Here is a 16,593-nt window from a genome sequence, read left to right as displayed (position 1 = left end):
CCTTCTCTCCATTTTATGTGCATGTAAATGGATAATGGATAATCGATGTTAATAACCCAGACTAAAGGTGATAATTGGCTAAAATCATTAACCTTAAGGTTATTAACAAAGACTTTGTTAATAACCTTAAGGTGTGTTGTATCTTATAGCCATCCTTCACCCCCCCCCACCCCCCCATCTAACTCCTGACTTGGCAGCTGGGGTGCAGTGCTGCCAGAGTTCACCAGAGTGCCGCTCCAGCATCTGATTGGACTGCTTCGGGACCACCCCAGCAGCTCGCGGCAATGACTCAATGCCGAAGTAATGGCTGTTTTAATTACCCATAATCCCCCACACAATTGGAGCTGCTCTGCCAGTATCAGCGCTAAGGAAATGCAGAATGGATTATGGGTAACAAAGATGGCCATTAAGCCTGCTGCCATAAGTAAGTTTTGTTTTAATGTGGGAGATTTTTTATGGTGACAAATGTTGTAGTTTTGTCTCATTGCTGTACTGTCTCATCGGTTTCAGGTTACCTGGAAGACTCAGTGGTGAAAAGTTGCTTTCACTGAACAAGATAACGTGGAGCAAAACAAGATACAAAACCAACAACATGACACCTCCCAATACTTACCAAAAAGAGACGTAGGCTCATTGCAGTTGGAGGCAAGTTTGCTGACTGGTTATTCCAGGAGGTGCGTTATGATTATTTAATTATTAGCTACAATAATCTGCTTGGAAATGTGAACAGCCTTTATCTTTTCCTACTGCAGTCAATAATGTCAGATCGGTCTGACCAGGAGTCCAGTGCAACTATGACCATTGAGCTAATCTGAAATCTGGATTGCTTAACTGATGTGGAGCCACAAAAATACCAAGAGAATCAGTAATAACAAAATAGAGCAATTTCATAAAGTTAGCCAGTTTGAAAATGGGACGCAGTCCTTAGTTACTCTTAAGAAATCTTTCCATCTATTCCTGACTATTAGCGGCACGTCCACAGAAGCACAGAGATGGCTAATTATTTAAACACTTGCATTTGCTGTTTATTTACACAGTCAAAGCATAAGATCGAGAGAGTTGCCACAAGTAATGACAATTTCCATTATTAAAATAAAAATATTCCATGCAAGGATAATCGAACTGCCAGTATCAATAAATGAATAACTAAACATGTTGTATAGCAGAAATTATGTTGCTTTAAAGGATTCTAATGTCCAGCTTCATTTTACAGTAAAAAAATAGTAGTAATGGCCCAAAATCGGTTCCTCCAACCTTGTCTTTGTGTTGCTGTCACACTTCCCCATCACTGCGCATGTGCCAGCTGGCACAATTTAGGCCCCCTTTAAAATATATGCTACAGGCCCTGCAATACATTAATCCGGCACTGAATTTATATGTGAGATGGTCAGAGTTGATTTCTTAAAATTGATTGTAGATCCTTCAATAAATTTTGCAAATATCTAAATAATATATTTTTTGTGTAATCTAATGTACTGTGTCTGATGCATTGTGTTTAATGTACTCCATCCTGTTTGTGTCAATGTACATCCATGAATTCTCTAACTTATTAGGGAGCATCACCACAGGGAAATGCAAATGTTTTATTAATGTGATAGGCTCTTAATTCAATTGGGCCTTCAAGTTTGGATGATAGTCCTCAGTGAGAACAGATTTCAGATTTTCTGATTTATTGTCAGAGTACATACATGACATCGCATACAACCCTGAGGTTCTTTATCCTGCGGGTGAGGCAGAATTACAACCTATTGGTAGTGCAAAAAAACTGGACATAGCGTATACAAAGTATAAACATATAACAAATGAAAACAAACTGTGCAATGCACAGAGAATATAGAAAAGCAATAAAGTGCACGAGTCCTTAAATTAGTCCCTCATTGAGTATATTATTAAGGAGTCTGATGATGGAGGGGCAGCAGCGAGAACAGACTGTGTGCTGGTGGCATGGATCCTTGATGATTGCTGCTGCTCTCCGAGGTCAGTGGTTTCTGTAGATGTTCTCATTAATGGGGAGGTTTTTGCCCGTGGTCCCCTGGGCTGTGTCAACTACCTTTTGAAGAGCTTTACAATCATGGGTGTTGGTGGTCACCATACCAGAGTGCAATTCAGCCAGTCAGCACACTTTCCCATACATTTTGGTAGAAATTTGCCAGGGTTTTTGGTGTCTTACCAAACCTCCGTAAACTCCTGATGGAGTAGAGGAGCTGACACACTTTCTTCATGATGCCATTGGTGTGTTGGATCCAGGAAAGATCCTCTGAAGATAGTGACTCCCAAGAACTTAAATTTGCTCACCCTCTCCACCTCTGACCTTCCAAAGATCACTAGATCAGCTCCTTATTTTTGGTGGCACTGAGTGCAAAGTTGTTGTTGGTCAAGTTTTCAATCTCCCTCCTGCATGCTGACTTATCACCTTTCTTTATACATCTCACTACCATGGTATTTTTGGCAAATTTGTAGATGGCATTATTGTTTTCGCGAGCCACAGAGTCGTAGATGTCGGGGGAGAAGAAGGCAGCCTTGTGGTGATCAGGTACTTCTGGAGATTGTGAATGAGATGTTCTTACCAATCCTCATTAATTGTGGTCTGAAGGTGAAGAACTCCAGAATCGAATTACACAGTGGGGTGTTGAGTCTTAGAATTTGCTGGTCAGTTTTGAGGGGATAATGGTGTTGAATGCTGAACTGTAGTCAATAAAGAGCATCCTGATGAATGCAACTTTACTGTCCAGGTTTTCAAGGGCTTTATGTTGAGCTGATAGGCTTCATACCAGCCTTTCTAAACACTTCATCACTGTTGAGGCAAGTGCTACTGGTCAATAGTCATTAAGGCAGGTTACTGTGCTCTTCTTGGTCAGCACAGATTTTTAATACTCGGCCAGGTTCTCCATTTGAAGTTGGGTTTCTACATTTGGCTTTTGCATTCCAACTTTAGAAATAGCTTCATGCATCCAAACTAATTGCACTTAAACATTGGGCATGCAACCTGTATCTTGCATTTGGAAGGAAATCTCTCCCTCTAGGCCCCTTGTACAACCTCCTAGTGGCAATTGTTTTTAAATGGGTTATGATTTTTAAATTCCCAGCATTTAAATGAAAAGGACATATTATAAAATCATAGTCTCACAACATGGAAACAAGTCTTTTGATTCAGCTTGTGTGTGCTATCCCATTTTCCTGCATTTTCCCCATATCCCTCTACTCATTTCCTATATGTGAACCTGTAGACATGCTTTTGTCAACTGTGTAGGTGCCTTTGAGAAGAATGTGGTGAGCTTCCTTTTGAATCATTGCATTCCTTGAGGTGCGGGTTTTCCTACAATGCTGTTAGGGAGAGAATTGCAAATGATGGTGAAGGAACAGTGTCAGTATGCTGGCTCGGTTTGGAGGTCAACTCCATTCATTTTTTACTTTTGCTCTTCTAGCCGGTGAGGCTGTGGGTTTGCGAGGTGCTGCCCAAGGGAACGTGGTGAGGCTAACTCTGTGTCAAGCTTCTTTAATGTGGTAGAAGCTGCACTCATCTAGCCAAGTGGAGGACGTTCTATCAGATTCTTGAATTGAGCCTCAGCTGTGGTTAGTTACTTGCAGAAGCATTCTTAGGATCTGACCAGCTCTTGTAGCCACCTTCAGTTTCTGGTTAATGCTATCCTCCTAAAATATCAATAATGGAGAATTCAGTAATAGTAATGCCATGAAATGTCAAGGGTGATAACAGGATTGTCTTTTATTGGATATTGTCATTGTCTGGCACCTATGTACTTGCTGCCTATTAGACCAAGCCTGGAAATGGTCCAGCTCTTGCTGCATTTGATCATGGACTGATTTATTATTTGAGGAGTTGGAAATGGTGCTAAATGTTGTGCAATCATCATGAACATTGCCATTTTCCACATTACGAATGCGGATAGATCATTGGTGAAACAGCTGAAGATGGTTAAGCCAAGGCCACTACCCTGAGAAACAGCCCTGTGGCTGAAATCTGCTGCATCACCTTCATCACCTGTGGCTAAAGATCTCCACCAGCAACCCAGCAATCTCCTCCTTTGTTTTCCCAAACACCCTGACCTTTATTTGGCTTTGGGGATTTGCAGAAAAAAAGAATCTCACTGTTATATGTGATACCACATATGTACTCTGACAATAAATCTGAAATTAGCTCATCAATATCTTGAATACAGTCTTTCCTGATCTACACATGTTCCAGACTATTGGTATACACCTTTCCTAACTAGCCATCCTGCCTATCATTCTCCCTGGTGAATATTTATGCAATGTATCCATTCAGGACACCACACATATCCCTTGGCTCTACACAAAAACTCCACTTTTAGTTCCCAACTACCCTCTTGATCTAATATACTTAAATGTTTGGGAAATATCTTTAATTCTGTGTCCAGGGTCATTTCATGTCACTGTTTTGCCCTCATACCTGTTTCTCAATGATTTTGGGGGGCTATTGCACAAGACCCAACTCTCTGTGTCCACAGGCAGTAGGACCTTACATTGCAGTCTTTCCCCATAACACCTTTGTGTTAGCTGCACCTTGCTTCCATGTGTCCCATAGCCCATGTTCATGAAGCCTGGAATGTGCCTGTAGCAGCATTCCAGACATCTTATTATACTGGAAACCAACATGTTTTGGGAAGACCAAAGAGCATCTTGCCTCAAGTTGATGATCTTCTAGCACCATTAGAGTTTGTCTCCTGATGCATCTCTGGGAACAGTCCACAAACCTGAGAGTCCTCTATTCTGCAGTTGCTTGGGATGAATCTTGACTAAACTCTTTAATCCTTTTTCAGACCATCCTTGCCAATGCACAGTCCAGAAGGAGATGAATGATTGCCTCCTCCTCATCGCAGGCACCTCACAGCAATGGGACAGAGACTTTGATCATAGAGGAAGGATCGGACAGGGAGGGCACATTTCACTGCCAACCAAGTGAAGTCTTGGTTCTTGTAAGTGAGTTCTGGAGATGAAGCATTCTAACAAATGGCTTTGACATTTTAAATTAATTTTGGTCTTTTAAAATTACCCTCTCTTGAAACCAAGAGAGACTTTATTTCCAAATAAGTACAAATATAATTTAAAAAAATTATATTAAATTGGAAGATGAAATTACCTGAAATCTGTAGTGCTTATTGTTTAATAATATTAGGAAGAGATTATGCCTATTTAAGGACATTTATTGTTGCTTTCGTCAGCTCCCTACATGTTGGCATGTGAGAAAATGATTGAAAATAAACAAATAATTTCCTCATTAGAATTCACAGGGAAATGTTCTGACCATATTTGTAGTGTTTGGGATTTAACAGATATCCCCGAGTGTTTCAAGATTCCTCAAGCTACAAAGAAAATAATTAACAAAAAGATCATTTATATGCACTTTTCCCCATCCACAATTTCCTTCTTGCAAATGATGATGAAGGCTTTAATGTTCAAAGAAGAGTATCCGATGCTACTTAAAACAAAATTATTTTTAAATTTGTATCCAAATTAATATCTGTAAGACTTTTGCAAATGATTCAAGGCTGTAATGTGAATTTTAAAAATGTAACTTTTTCTTTGTTGGGAACTTTTTAATTTTAAATATTTTTGCTTCTGAATTTTCACTCTTTTCTGTTTGTTCATTCAGGACACCACACATATCCCCTGGCTGAGAATATGGACTGAGGATCACTGGGCTAACAGCAGATTTGCACATCCATTGAAGAATCATTATTACTTAGGTCAGATTTTGCTACCAATTTGGGGCAAGACCAAGTAGAATGTAAAAAAGTGTTTCTCTCCTGACCACATCTAGAACACTAATCAGGTTGCCCCAAAGTGAAATTTTTATGGTTAAACCTGGCAATTTATTTAGAACTGGTCATTTTTCCACAAAATCCAATCTTATTTTTGTTAGGTAATATTGAAAGGGTAAGATGAAAACTGAAATTATTTATATTTATATCAAAAGAATTTCTAAAGATTGCCTTAGCAATGGCAAGAAAATGTATAGCAGTAACATGGAAATCAGATACCCATTTGGATATGGAGCGATGGAACACAGAGGTGCATCATTGTGTTGCTTTGGAGAAGATCACTTGTAATCTGAGAAAGCAGTATGATGTATTTTTGAAAATGTGGTGCCCGTATTTACAAATTGAGGGAATTACTTTATGGACCTTTTTCTTAAGCTTCAAATCTCATTAACCTCCTTGGACTTAATTGAAAGATGCAAATAATTAATACCGTGTGGTGAGGGGACCCTCCGGCAACCTGGTCACTGTTCTTGCTTTACTACTTGTCTTTATTCTTTTTCTATGCTCTTTCTTATTTCATTTATTTTCCTTTCTCTTTCTTTCTATGGATTTGACATTAATATTTTATTATCATATTTTACATCTGGCTATGATTGCATGTATGAAAAATTTGCTACCAATTGCAGTCTATTTTATTGATGAATAAAAAATCATCAATACATGTATTGAATTGCAAACCTATTTCTCTCCCTCTTTAACTTAACATAGTTGGTCATTGTAAGCATAAAAATCATGAATGTTAAAATATCAGAATCAGGTTTATTGTCATAAACACGTCAAAAATTTGTTGCTTTGTTTCAAATAAATAACTAGTACATAAAAGAAAATAAAACTGCGGTAGTGTCCATAGGTTCATTGTCCATTCAGAAATCTGATGGCAGAGGGGAAGAAGCTGTTTTTGTAATGTTGAGTGTGTATCTTAGCTCCTTCCTGATGGCAGCGGTGAGAAAAGTGGGTAATGAGAGTCCTTGATGAGAGAAGTTTCATTTTTGTGGCACTGCCTCTTAAAGATGTCCTTAATGGAGTGAAGACTAATGCCTGCGCGTGTTTCCTCCTGGTGCTATGGTTTCCTCCCACCGTTCAAAATGTACTGGGAGTTGTAGGTCAATTGGTTGGTAATTGGGAGGCATGGGCTTGAGACTCCAAATGCCCTGTTATCATGCAGAATGTCTAAATTTAAATTTACAGCATAGTTAGTTAAGAAATATTCAGTTATTGGAATGCCAAAAGATGATGATACAAGAGTGCAGACAGAACTTTTATGATGTCGGAGTAGTCGATGATTATCGTAACAAAGGGAGTTTCAAGAATGATAGATATTCTTCTGCTTAAAGATGCTAGACAGTGAATTAAGCATATGCTCCCTGCAGAAGGACTTTTCCAATAGGCAAGCAGTGATTTTCAAACTTCCCCCTCAAACTCACATTCTACCTTAAGTATTGCTTAAGTGCTCTGTGATTAATAAGGGATTGCTTAAGGTGGTATGTGGGTGGAAAGGAAAATGGTTGAAAACCACTGTTTTAATCGTACCTAATTGACTCATTATGTACACGGTTTCATAATTCCAAAGGAAATGGGTCAATGACAATTTTTCTCAAGCAAAATATTTCAGTAACAAATGAGTCTAGAGCAATGATTTTTTAACCTTCCCTTCCCACTCACATACCACCTTAATCAATCCCTTACTAAGCACAGAGCACTTTTGGCATTGGGATTGATTAAGGTAGAATGTATGTTTAGAGGGCAGTTTGAAAACCATTGGGTTAAAGAAAAGAAATTGGAGGAGAAATGTGTGAGGTGAGGAGTATTAACGAGACAGATCCAAAAGATTCAAAGAACATGGAAAGCGCTTCTGTCACAAGGAATCAACTTTGAATTGCTGGAGTCAACAGATGACTAATGGTGATGAAGTACTAGAAACCTCTTAAATTATTAGAGTAGCCTTAAATGCTTACAAAAGGGAACAGTGCTGAAATAACAAGCAGCAAATGTACTAGGGTGATATGACACAATCCATCAATCAACCCGTGATTTAAAAAAAAACTTTAATGAATTTAAAAAATCATAGTAATTATTATTTTTTATTCCTCAATAACGTCATCCTCACTGGATGGCACTGCTTGTTACTTGGGCCTAAAATATAGGTTATATCTTTCTTGTATTCATTTTGCAGTGAAAGACAATGTACAGAAAAAAATGATGACATATCCTTCCACTTGGGGAACCAGCCCCCATCCCAAATTTATTCTGACGAGATTGTGTTCCAGGATTTGGAAAGTGAGCCTGAGATCAGTGGGACTCCCTCAGTGACCACCCACGAGACAATGGACAACACATTCTCTCTGGCTGAGGCACCCTAAGCCTCCACATCTACAAAAGGCATGCTTGGGCCGTATCTGTAAAGCCAACCCAACCCGAAGAATGGTGGCTGTAACGCAATTGCAGCAGGTGCAGAGCAGCCAATGGCAGCAGCTGTCTACAGACTACAAATTGGTTTGGGTGTCTTTGTGGAATGTCTTGGTTGACTTGTATTGGGAAGGGTTGTGGTTGCCATATGACTGCACTTCCCCCTACCAAATTGGTTTGGGTGTCTTTGTGGAATATCTTGGTGGACTTGTATTGGGAAGGGTTGTGGTTGCCATATGACTGCACTTCCCCCTACCTATTTGGAGGACACACCAGCTGCCAATCAAGGTTTGTATCCTCCCCACCCATTAGTGCACACCTTGCTGTTGGCACCATGCAGATTACCTGGACTGGACTCTCCAACCTACCTGTACTTAACCATGGGCCATTAGCTGTTGTAATTGGATTAATCCTCCTGGCACTGAGCCATTTGTCTTTGCTAACGATCTGGGCTTGACCCTCCAGCACTATAAAGGTGCCATATGTTTTTTGTTCTCTCTCTTTGCCAACTTGAGAGCACCCTGCTTCAGTCCAGGCCTAGAAATTTGGAAGGGTGTGGAGAAACTGTTGGTAAGAGTTGGGAGCATTTAATTAGTGTCCCTTGTAGCATAGAGCCTTGTCTGCACTGAGTTAAGGGATGATGGGGCATCAGAGTGAGTTTTCCTTGATCATTGCACACACAATGAATTGGTATCTCCATTGTTCCCATGCTATTTTGCCCATGTTCGTTATTAATTGTCCACTATTACTTTTCCACAGTCGCTGTAAACTGTATGTGCTCATGTGTGTGTGCTGCATCTGTTACCATTTCCCACACTTGCCTTCTGTAAATAAAATCCTTCCCTATCAAAACTGTGTGTGCAGAGTCCATGCCTTTGAGACCTACCAAACTAGTTTCCTCACTCACAACAGGATTGCACAGTTTTGTTCAGTTTTAGCTGGAGGTCTAAATATTCACATTCAGAAATAAATGTTCAGCACATACAATACATATATTTCTTGATTTTTTTTCTCATATTTTCTATGTCTCTACATGAACATATCCATCCTTTTGGGCTCCTTAAATGTTCTCGATTGCAATAGCTTCATTATTTTTAGCCTTGCCTTCAGATAATAACATTTATTTTAGACATACTGCACGATAATAAGCCCTTTCGACCCATTAGGCCATGCTGCCTAATTACAGCCAATTGACCTACAATCCATGATACATTTTTTTAATGGTGGGTGATAATTGGAGCCCCCTGGGAAACAACAGACAGTCTGAGATTCAATCCCATGCCCTGATCGCTGGCACTGTAGCAGCGATGCATAAATGCTTCGCTAACCATCCTGTCCCGAATTTTAGTTACGTAATTGTCTCTCTTTCTTTATCTCTCTACTCTCCCCTCTTTTAGGCCCTACTTCAAGTCTATTTTTTAAAATATCTACTTTAATGTCTCTAAAAGTGGCTCAGTGTAACATTTTGCATTATTGAAAGGAAGCATATTTAAGACTAACATAAAGGATAGACTTTGCCAAAGACACCCTGATTGCTGGCAGAATCATAAATGCCAATGAGGAAGCGTACAGATTGGAGAGAGATCAGCTAATTGAGTGCAGTCACACAAATCAACCTTGCACTCATCTTTAGCAAAACCAAGATGATTATGGATTTCAGGAGGAAGTCAGGAGAACACAAATCAGTCCTCCTCGAGTGCTCAGTAGTGGAGAACTTCAAATTCCTGGTTGTCAACAGCTCCGAGGATCTGTTCTGGAGCCTTCATGCCAATGCAATTATGAAGGAGGCTTGCCAGCAGCTAGACTTGAAGTGTTTGAGGAAATTTGGTATTTCACTGAAGTCTATTGAAAACTTCTACAGGTGCACTGCATAGATCATTCTGGCTAGTTACATTTCTGTCTGGTATGGAGGTGAAAATGCTCAGGGGAAGAAAAAATCTCCAGAGGGTTGTTAACTCAGCCAGCGGCATCATGGACACCAGACTTCACTCCATCGAGGACATCTAAAGAGACAGTGTCTTAAGAAAGAAGCTTCTATCCTCAAAGACCCTCACCACCCAGGCAACACCCTCTTCACTCTGCAACCATTGGGAAAAAGTTGCAGAAGCCTGAAAATGAGCACTCAGTGGGACAAGGACAGCTTCTTCCCCACTTCCATCAGATTCCTGAATAATCTAAGGTCCTGAATTTAAATAAAGGGAATTATGATGGTATGAGACGCGAGTTGAGTAAGATTGATTGGGTGGTGTTTATGGGGGAGTTGACTGTGGATAGACAATGGAAAGCATTCACAGATCTAATGGAGAAATTGCAAAAATCATTTATACCGGTTTGGCATAAAAATAAACCAAAAAAGGTGACTCAACCATGGATAACAAGGGAAATTAGACACAGCATTAGGTCCAAAGAGAGAGCATATCAATTGGCCAAAAAAAAGTACCACAACCGAAGACTAGGAGCAGTTCAAGATGCACCAAAGGGATTAATCAAGAGAGCAAAAATAAATTACGAAAGTAAGCTTGCGGCAAATATAAAAACCGACTGCAAAAGCTTTTATAAATATGTCAAGAGGAAAAGATTGGTGAAATCCAGAGTAGGTCCCTTGCAGTCGCAATCAGGGAAATATATAATGGGGAATAAGGAAATGGCAGACCAATTAAATTCTTACTTTAGTTCTGTTTTTACAAGAGAGGATACAAATAACCTCCCAAGGATTTTGGGAAACATAGAGACTAATGCAAGGGAGGAAATGAAAGAAATCAGTATCTCTAAGGAATTTATGGGATTGAAGGCAGATAAATCCCAAGGGCCTGATAATCAACATCCTAGGGTACTTAAATAAGTGGCCATTCAGATAGCAGATGCTTTAAGAATTATTTTCAAGAACTCGATAGACTCAGGATCAGTACCCATGGATTGGAGGGTAGCTAATGTTACCCCACTATTTAAAAGGGGGGGGTAGAGAAAAAGTGGGGAATTATAGGCTGGTGAGTCTTACATCAGTAGTGGGCAAAATGATGGAATCCATTATTAAGTATGTAATAGCAGAGCATATGACTAGCAGAGAAGGGCTCGGACAGAGTCAACATGGATATACAAAAGGTAAATTGTGCTTGACAAATCTATTGGAATTCTTTGAGATGGTGACAGGTAAAATAGATGGGGGAGAGCCAGTGGATGTGGTGTACCTGGACTTCCAAAAGGCCTTCGATAAGGTCCCGCATAAACAACTGGCTTCCAAAATCAAGGCTCATGGTATTGGGGGCAAAGTATTGATGTGGATTGAGAACTGGCTGGCAGGTAGAAGACAGAGAATTGGGATAAATGACTCATTTTCTAAGTGGCAGGCGGTGACCAGTGGGGTGCCACAGGGATCTGTACTGGGACCCCAGCTGTTTACAATTTACATTTATGATCTGGATGAGGGGATTGGATGTAATATCTCCAAATTTGCAGATGACACTAAGCTAGGAGGGGTTGTGTGCACGGAAGAGGGGGTCAGGAAGCTCCAGTGTGATTTGGATAAATTGAGGGACTGGGCAGATACATGGCAAATGCACTACAATGTGGATAAATGTGAGGTTATCCACTTTGGTAATACAAACCGGAGGGCAGATTACTATTTGAATGGCAATAGATTAAGAGATGGGGAAGTGCAGAGAGACCTAGGGGTACTTGTACATCAGTCTCTGAAGGCAAGCATGCAGGTACAGCAGGCGGTTAAAAAGGCAAATGGTATGTTGGCCTTCATATCAAGAGGGTTTGAGTATAGGAACAAGGATACCTTACTGCAGCTGTACAGGGCCTTGGTGAGACCCCACCTGGAGTATTGTGTGCAGTTTTGGTCACCTTATCTAAGGAAGGATGTTCTTGCAATGGAGGGAGTGCAGAGGCAATTCACCAGGCTGATACCTGGAATGGCAGGAATGACTTATAAGAAAAGATTGCACAAATTGGGATTGTACTCGCTTGAGTTTAGAAGATTGAGAGGGGATCTCGTAGAGACATATAAAATTCTGGCAGGACTGGACAGAATGGATGCAGATGGGATGTTTCCAATGATGGGAAAATCCAGAACCCGGGGCCATGGTTTGAGGATAATAGGCAAACCATTTAGGACCGAGATGAGGAGGAATTTCTTTACCCAGAGGTTGGTGAATCTGTGGAATTCATTGACACAGAGGGCAGTAGAGGCAGTATAAGGGTATTAAAGGTTACGGAGAGAAGGCGGGGACGGGGTACTGAACTTTAAGATCATCCATGATCTCGTTGAATGGCGGAGCAGGCTCAAAGGGTCGAATGACCTACTCCTGCTCCTATCTTCTATGTTTCTATGTTTCTATGTAATCAATGAACCAAAGACACTGCCTTACTTTGACTTTTTCTGCACTATTTTAATTTATTTTCGTAAGGTGGTTATATGAATGTTTGCATAGGAACATAGGAACATAGGAAGTAGGAACAGGAGTAGGCCAAAAATAGCCCATTGAGCCTGCTCCGCCATTCAATACGATCATGGCTGATCTATTTTATGACCTAACTCCACCTACCTGCCTTCTCCCCATATCCCCTAATTCCTCTATCATGTAAAAATTTATCCAACCGAATTTTAAAAATGTTTAATGAAGCAGCCTCAATCACTTCCCTGGTTAGAGAATTCCAAACATTCACTACTCTATGGGAAAAACTATTTTTCCTCATCTCTGTCCTAAATCTACTCCCCCGAATCTTGAGACTGCATCCTCTTGTTTTAGTTTCCCTGGCCAGCTCAAAAAACCTTTCTACATCTATCCTATCCATACCCTTCATAATTCTATATGTTTCTATAAGATCTCCTCTCATTCGTCTGAACTCAAGCGAATACAATCCTAGATGATTTAATCTTTCATCATAAGTCAACCCCTTCATCCCAGGGATCAACCTAGTAAACCTCCTCTGGACTGTCTCCAAAGCCAGTATATCCTTCCTCAAATATGGAGACCAGAACTGGACACAGTACTCCAGGTGCGGTCTCACCAGTACCTTATACAGTTGCAACATTACCTCCCTACTCCTGAATTCAATTCCTCTAGCGATGAAGGCCAACATTTCATTTGCCTTCTTAATAACCTGCTGCACCTGCAACCTAACTTTTTGCGATTCATGCACAAGCACTCCCAAGTTCCTTTGCACAACAGCATGCTGTAGATTTTCACCCTTTAAATAATATTCAGCTCTTTTATTTTTCTTGCCAAAGTGGATAACCTCACACTTACTAACATTGTACTCCATCTGCCAGACCTTTGCCCACTCATCCAGCTTAACTATATCCCTCTGCAGACTCTCCACATCCTCATTACAATTTGCTCTTCCACTCAATTTGGTGTCATCCACAAACTTGACTACACCACATTTTGACCCCTCCTCCAAGTCATCAATGTAAATGATGAACAGTTGTGGGCCTAGCACTGACCCCTGCTGCACCCCACTTACCACTCTCTGCCAACCTGAAAAACTCCCACTTATTCCGACTCTCTGCCTTCTGTCAGACAACCAATTTTTGATCCATGCCAATACACTTCCCCGGACTCCACTTTCCTGTAACACTGATAAGCCTCCGGTGCGGCACCTTATTAAACACTTTCTGGAAATCCAAATATACAACATCAACCTGTTCCCCTCTATCCATCGCATCCATTATATCCTCAAAGAAACCTAACAAGTTTATTAAAGAAGATCTTCCCTTTCTGAAACCATGATGCGTCTGCCTGATTGAACCATTACGTTCCAAATGTTTCACTATTTCATCTTTAATGACGGCTTCAAGCATTTTTCCAAGTACAGATGTCAAGCTAATTGGCCGATAATTTCCAGTCTTCTGCCTACATCCCTTCTTATAAAGTGGCATGACATTTGCTGTCTTCCAGTCTGCTGGGACCTGCCCAGAATCCAAGGAATTTTGGTATATAACCACCAATGCATCAATTATAACTTCTGCCATTTCCTTCAGAACCCTTGGATGCATATCATCAGGACCAGGTGATTTGTCTGGCTTTAGTCCCATTAGTTTCTCCATTACTACTTCCTTTGTAACAACTATTTTATCAAGGCCCTCCCCAACATTTACATCCTTAACTCCACACTTGGGCATGCTGGACATGTCTTCCACCGTGAAGACTAACACAAAATATTTGTTTAATGCCTTGGCCATTTCCTCATTTTTTGCTACCAGTTTTCCTTTCTCATCCTCCAAGGGTCCAATGTTAACTCTGGCCATCCTCTTCCATTTTATATATTTATAAAATATATGTCACTGTGATGTTGATGCAAAACAACAAATTTTGTGGCTTGTTCATGACAATAAATTCTGATTCTGAACAACATTTGCTTCCTTCTATTGGCATCAAATCAGCTTGTGGGTCATCTTAGCAATGATTGTGATTGTGAAAGTTACATCAAGAGCAAGGACTTAATTGTGAGGCACACAGAAAGTATTCTTAGTTAAACACTGAAAATGCCAGCAACATTTTGTGGGTTAGGCAACATCTAGGGAAAGGGAAGCAGTTAAAGTTTGAGGCCAGAATTATCCAGCATTTGTGTTTTTATTTCAGATTTCCAGTATGTACAATGTACAGTTTTGTGCATGGCACATTCTGGTGCCCACCAGAAGAAAAAACGAACAATACGAGAAATACTTTTTCAAGCTTAAGAGAACATCGCTGTTGAATCAATGGATGCTACAATAATGAGAGGATGGAGGAGGATGCTTCCAAACAGTCATAGAGCTGGCAAAGTTGTGCCGGAGACATGCCATTTGTGCTATGTTTCTATGGTGATTTACCAGCATTACAGTGGGGTGAACATGGCAGGAAGTTGTGGGGACCATTTCTGAAAGGACATCAAAGTGGTGTGTGAATGTCTGCTCCTCGGAAAAGATAAGACTGCAATATAGATCAATGTTTTGCCTGTTACTATGAGCTGAGAGGAAATAGATATGTTTCCTCTTCTTGAGTATGGACTTTGGGTGACCTCTCTATTGCAGCAGAAGCAAACTGTGAGATGCGGCCGAGATCAACAGCAGGAGGCTGGAATGGCTAGGACACTGACGGTAATCATGATTCTGACCTCCATCCCATCACAGCTCACATATTTTATTGTTAAACGACCCTTTAAATAGAAATTTTGGGGGAAATGGGGTCATTAAAAGGAGAATGTTCTGTGAGCCATTAAGACCAAATTTGAAAGTCTCACTGTGAATGAATTTTCACTGTGGGTGGTCTCTCATTCACATCATTTAGGGGAGTTTTATACGAGGGAATATTTCCGGGGCAAATAGGTCAAAGGTTTCCTCAGAGACATGATGACACCCAGAAATGTAAAAAAAAATCCATTGCTTTGTATGGAAGCAATTTTCAACAATGCAAGATGGTTTCCAGAGAATGTCAATTAATTTATGGGCAAAGTTGTTGTTGTTATTGTGGTACAGTACAACTCCGATTATCCAAAATGGTTGGGACCAGGCCTATTTCGAATAAATGGTTTTTCTGGAGAACTGGTCATTTAAAAAAAAAACAGCCCAGTAGCAACAGCAAATCAATTGTAATAGAGTTTAAAAAACAACATAAGGCATTTTAAGCATTAATATAATGTTTAATTCTCACCAAAAAAAATGCTGGCTACTGTCGATTATTGACTCCTGCCTACTGAGGCCCCGCTGCTGTCTGGGAGCCCAAAGTTTCCACTGCAGCCAGGGGCCCAGGGTCCGTATTGTCGCTGGGATCCTGAGGACCTTGGTCAGTTCGGCTCTGATTTTATTTAAAAATCAGATAGCTGAGGATTTTGGAGAATCCAATTTCAAATATTTGGAGTTGGACTGTATCTTTGCTGTAGTTCTTACATAATAAGAAAATAGTCTGGCATCTCCACCTGTTCCAAATGAGGCATTTCACAGAAAGTGATGCGCAAAACCTCTGCGAATCCTTCTGCAGATTAAATGAATCCAGTTATGTCATATCACAGTGAATTCTGAGAGCTTGTTGAAGGGACTCTGCTTAGAGACAAGTGCATGTGTGGTTGAGAGATGAAAGGATTCAATCAAAACCATTTGGCACAAAATGCTTTGTGTTTTATTTGGCAGGCAAGATTTAAGCTTTCACAGAGTTGGCAACCAAGAATGCCATTCCATGCCAACCACAGATGTGAAGGTCAAATGGGAATACTCAAATTTTGGTTCAGAATCACAGACAACATCACCTAATTGAAAACAGCTGTAGTAACAGTCATTTCTCATAGAACATTTTTAAAGGGCTCATATTCTGCTTGGGTCAGAATATTAGTTTAGTATAGTTTATTGTCATGTCCACTGAGATACAATGGAAAGCTTAGTTTTGAGTGGTAGCCATGCATT

General features: G+C 40.3%; 1 long non-coding RNA gene across 3 annotated transcripts; it reads left to right on the top strand.

Moving 5' to 3' along the window:
• The first annotated feature begins 530 nt into the window (after positions 1-530).
• LOC138756269 (uncharacterized) lies at positions 531-14,962 on the top strand. 3 transcript variants are annotated; one of them, XR_011352931.1, is made up of 4 exons: positions 531-674; positions 4,800-4,955; positions 5,633-5,726; positions 14,798-14,962. It is a non-coding gene; the product is annotated as an uncharacterized lncRNA (long non-coding RNA). The 3 variants fall into 3 exon arrangements; XR_011352933.1 differs by having other exon boundaries at positions 4,800-4,959; XR_011352932.1 differs by lacking the exon at positions 14,798-14,962 and adding an exon at positions 7,975-8,209.
• The last annotated feature ends 1,631 nt before the right edge of the window (positions 14,963-16,593 follow it).

The sequence above is a fragment of the Narcine bancroftii genome, chromosome 3 (assembly GCF_036971445.1).
Source record: "Narcine bancroftii isolate sNarBan1 chromosome 3, sNarBan1.hap1, whole genome shotgun sequence".
NCBI lineage: Eukaryota > Metazoa > Chordata > Chondrichthyes > Torpediniformes > Narcinidae > Narcine > Narcine bancroftii.
This window is presented reverse-complemented; position numbering and strand designations above follow the sequence as displayed.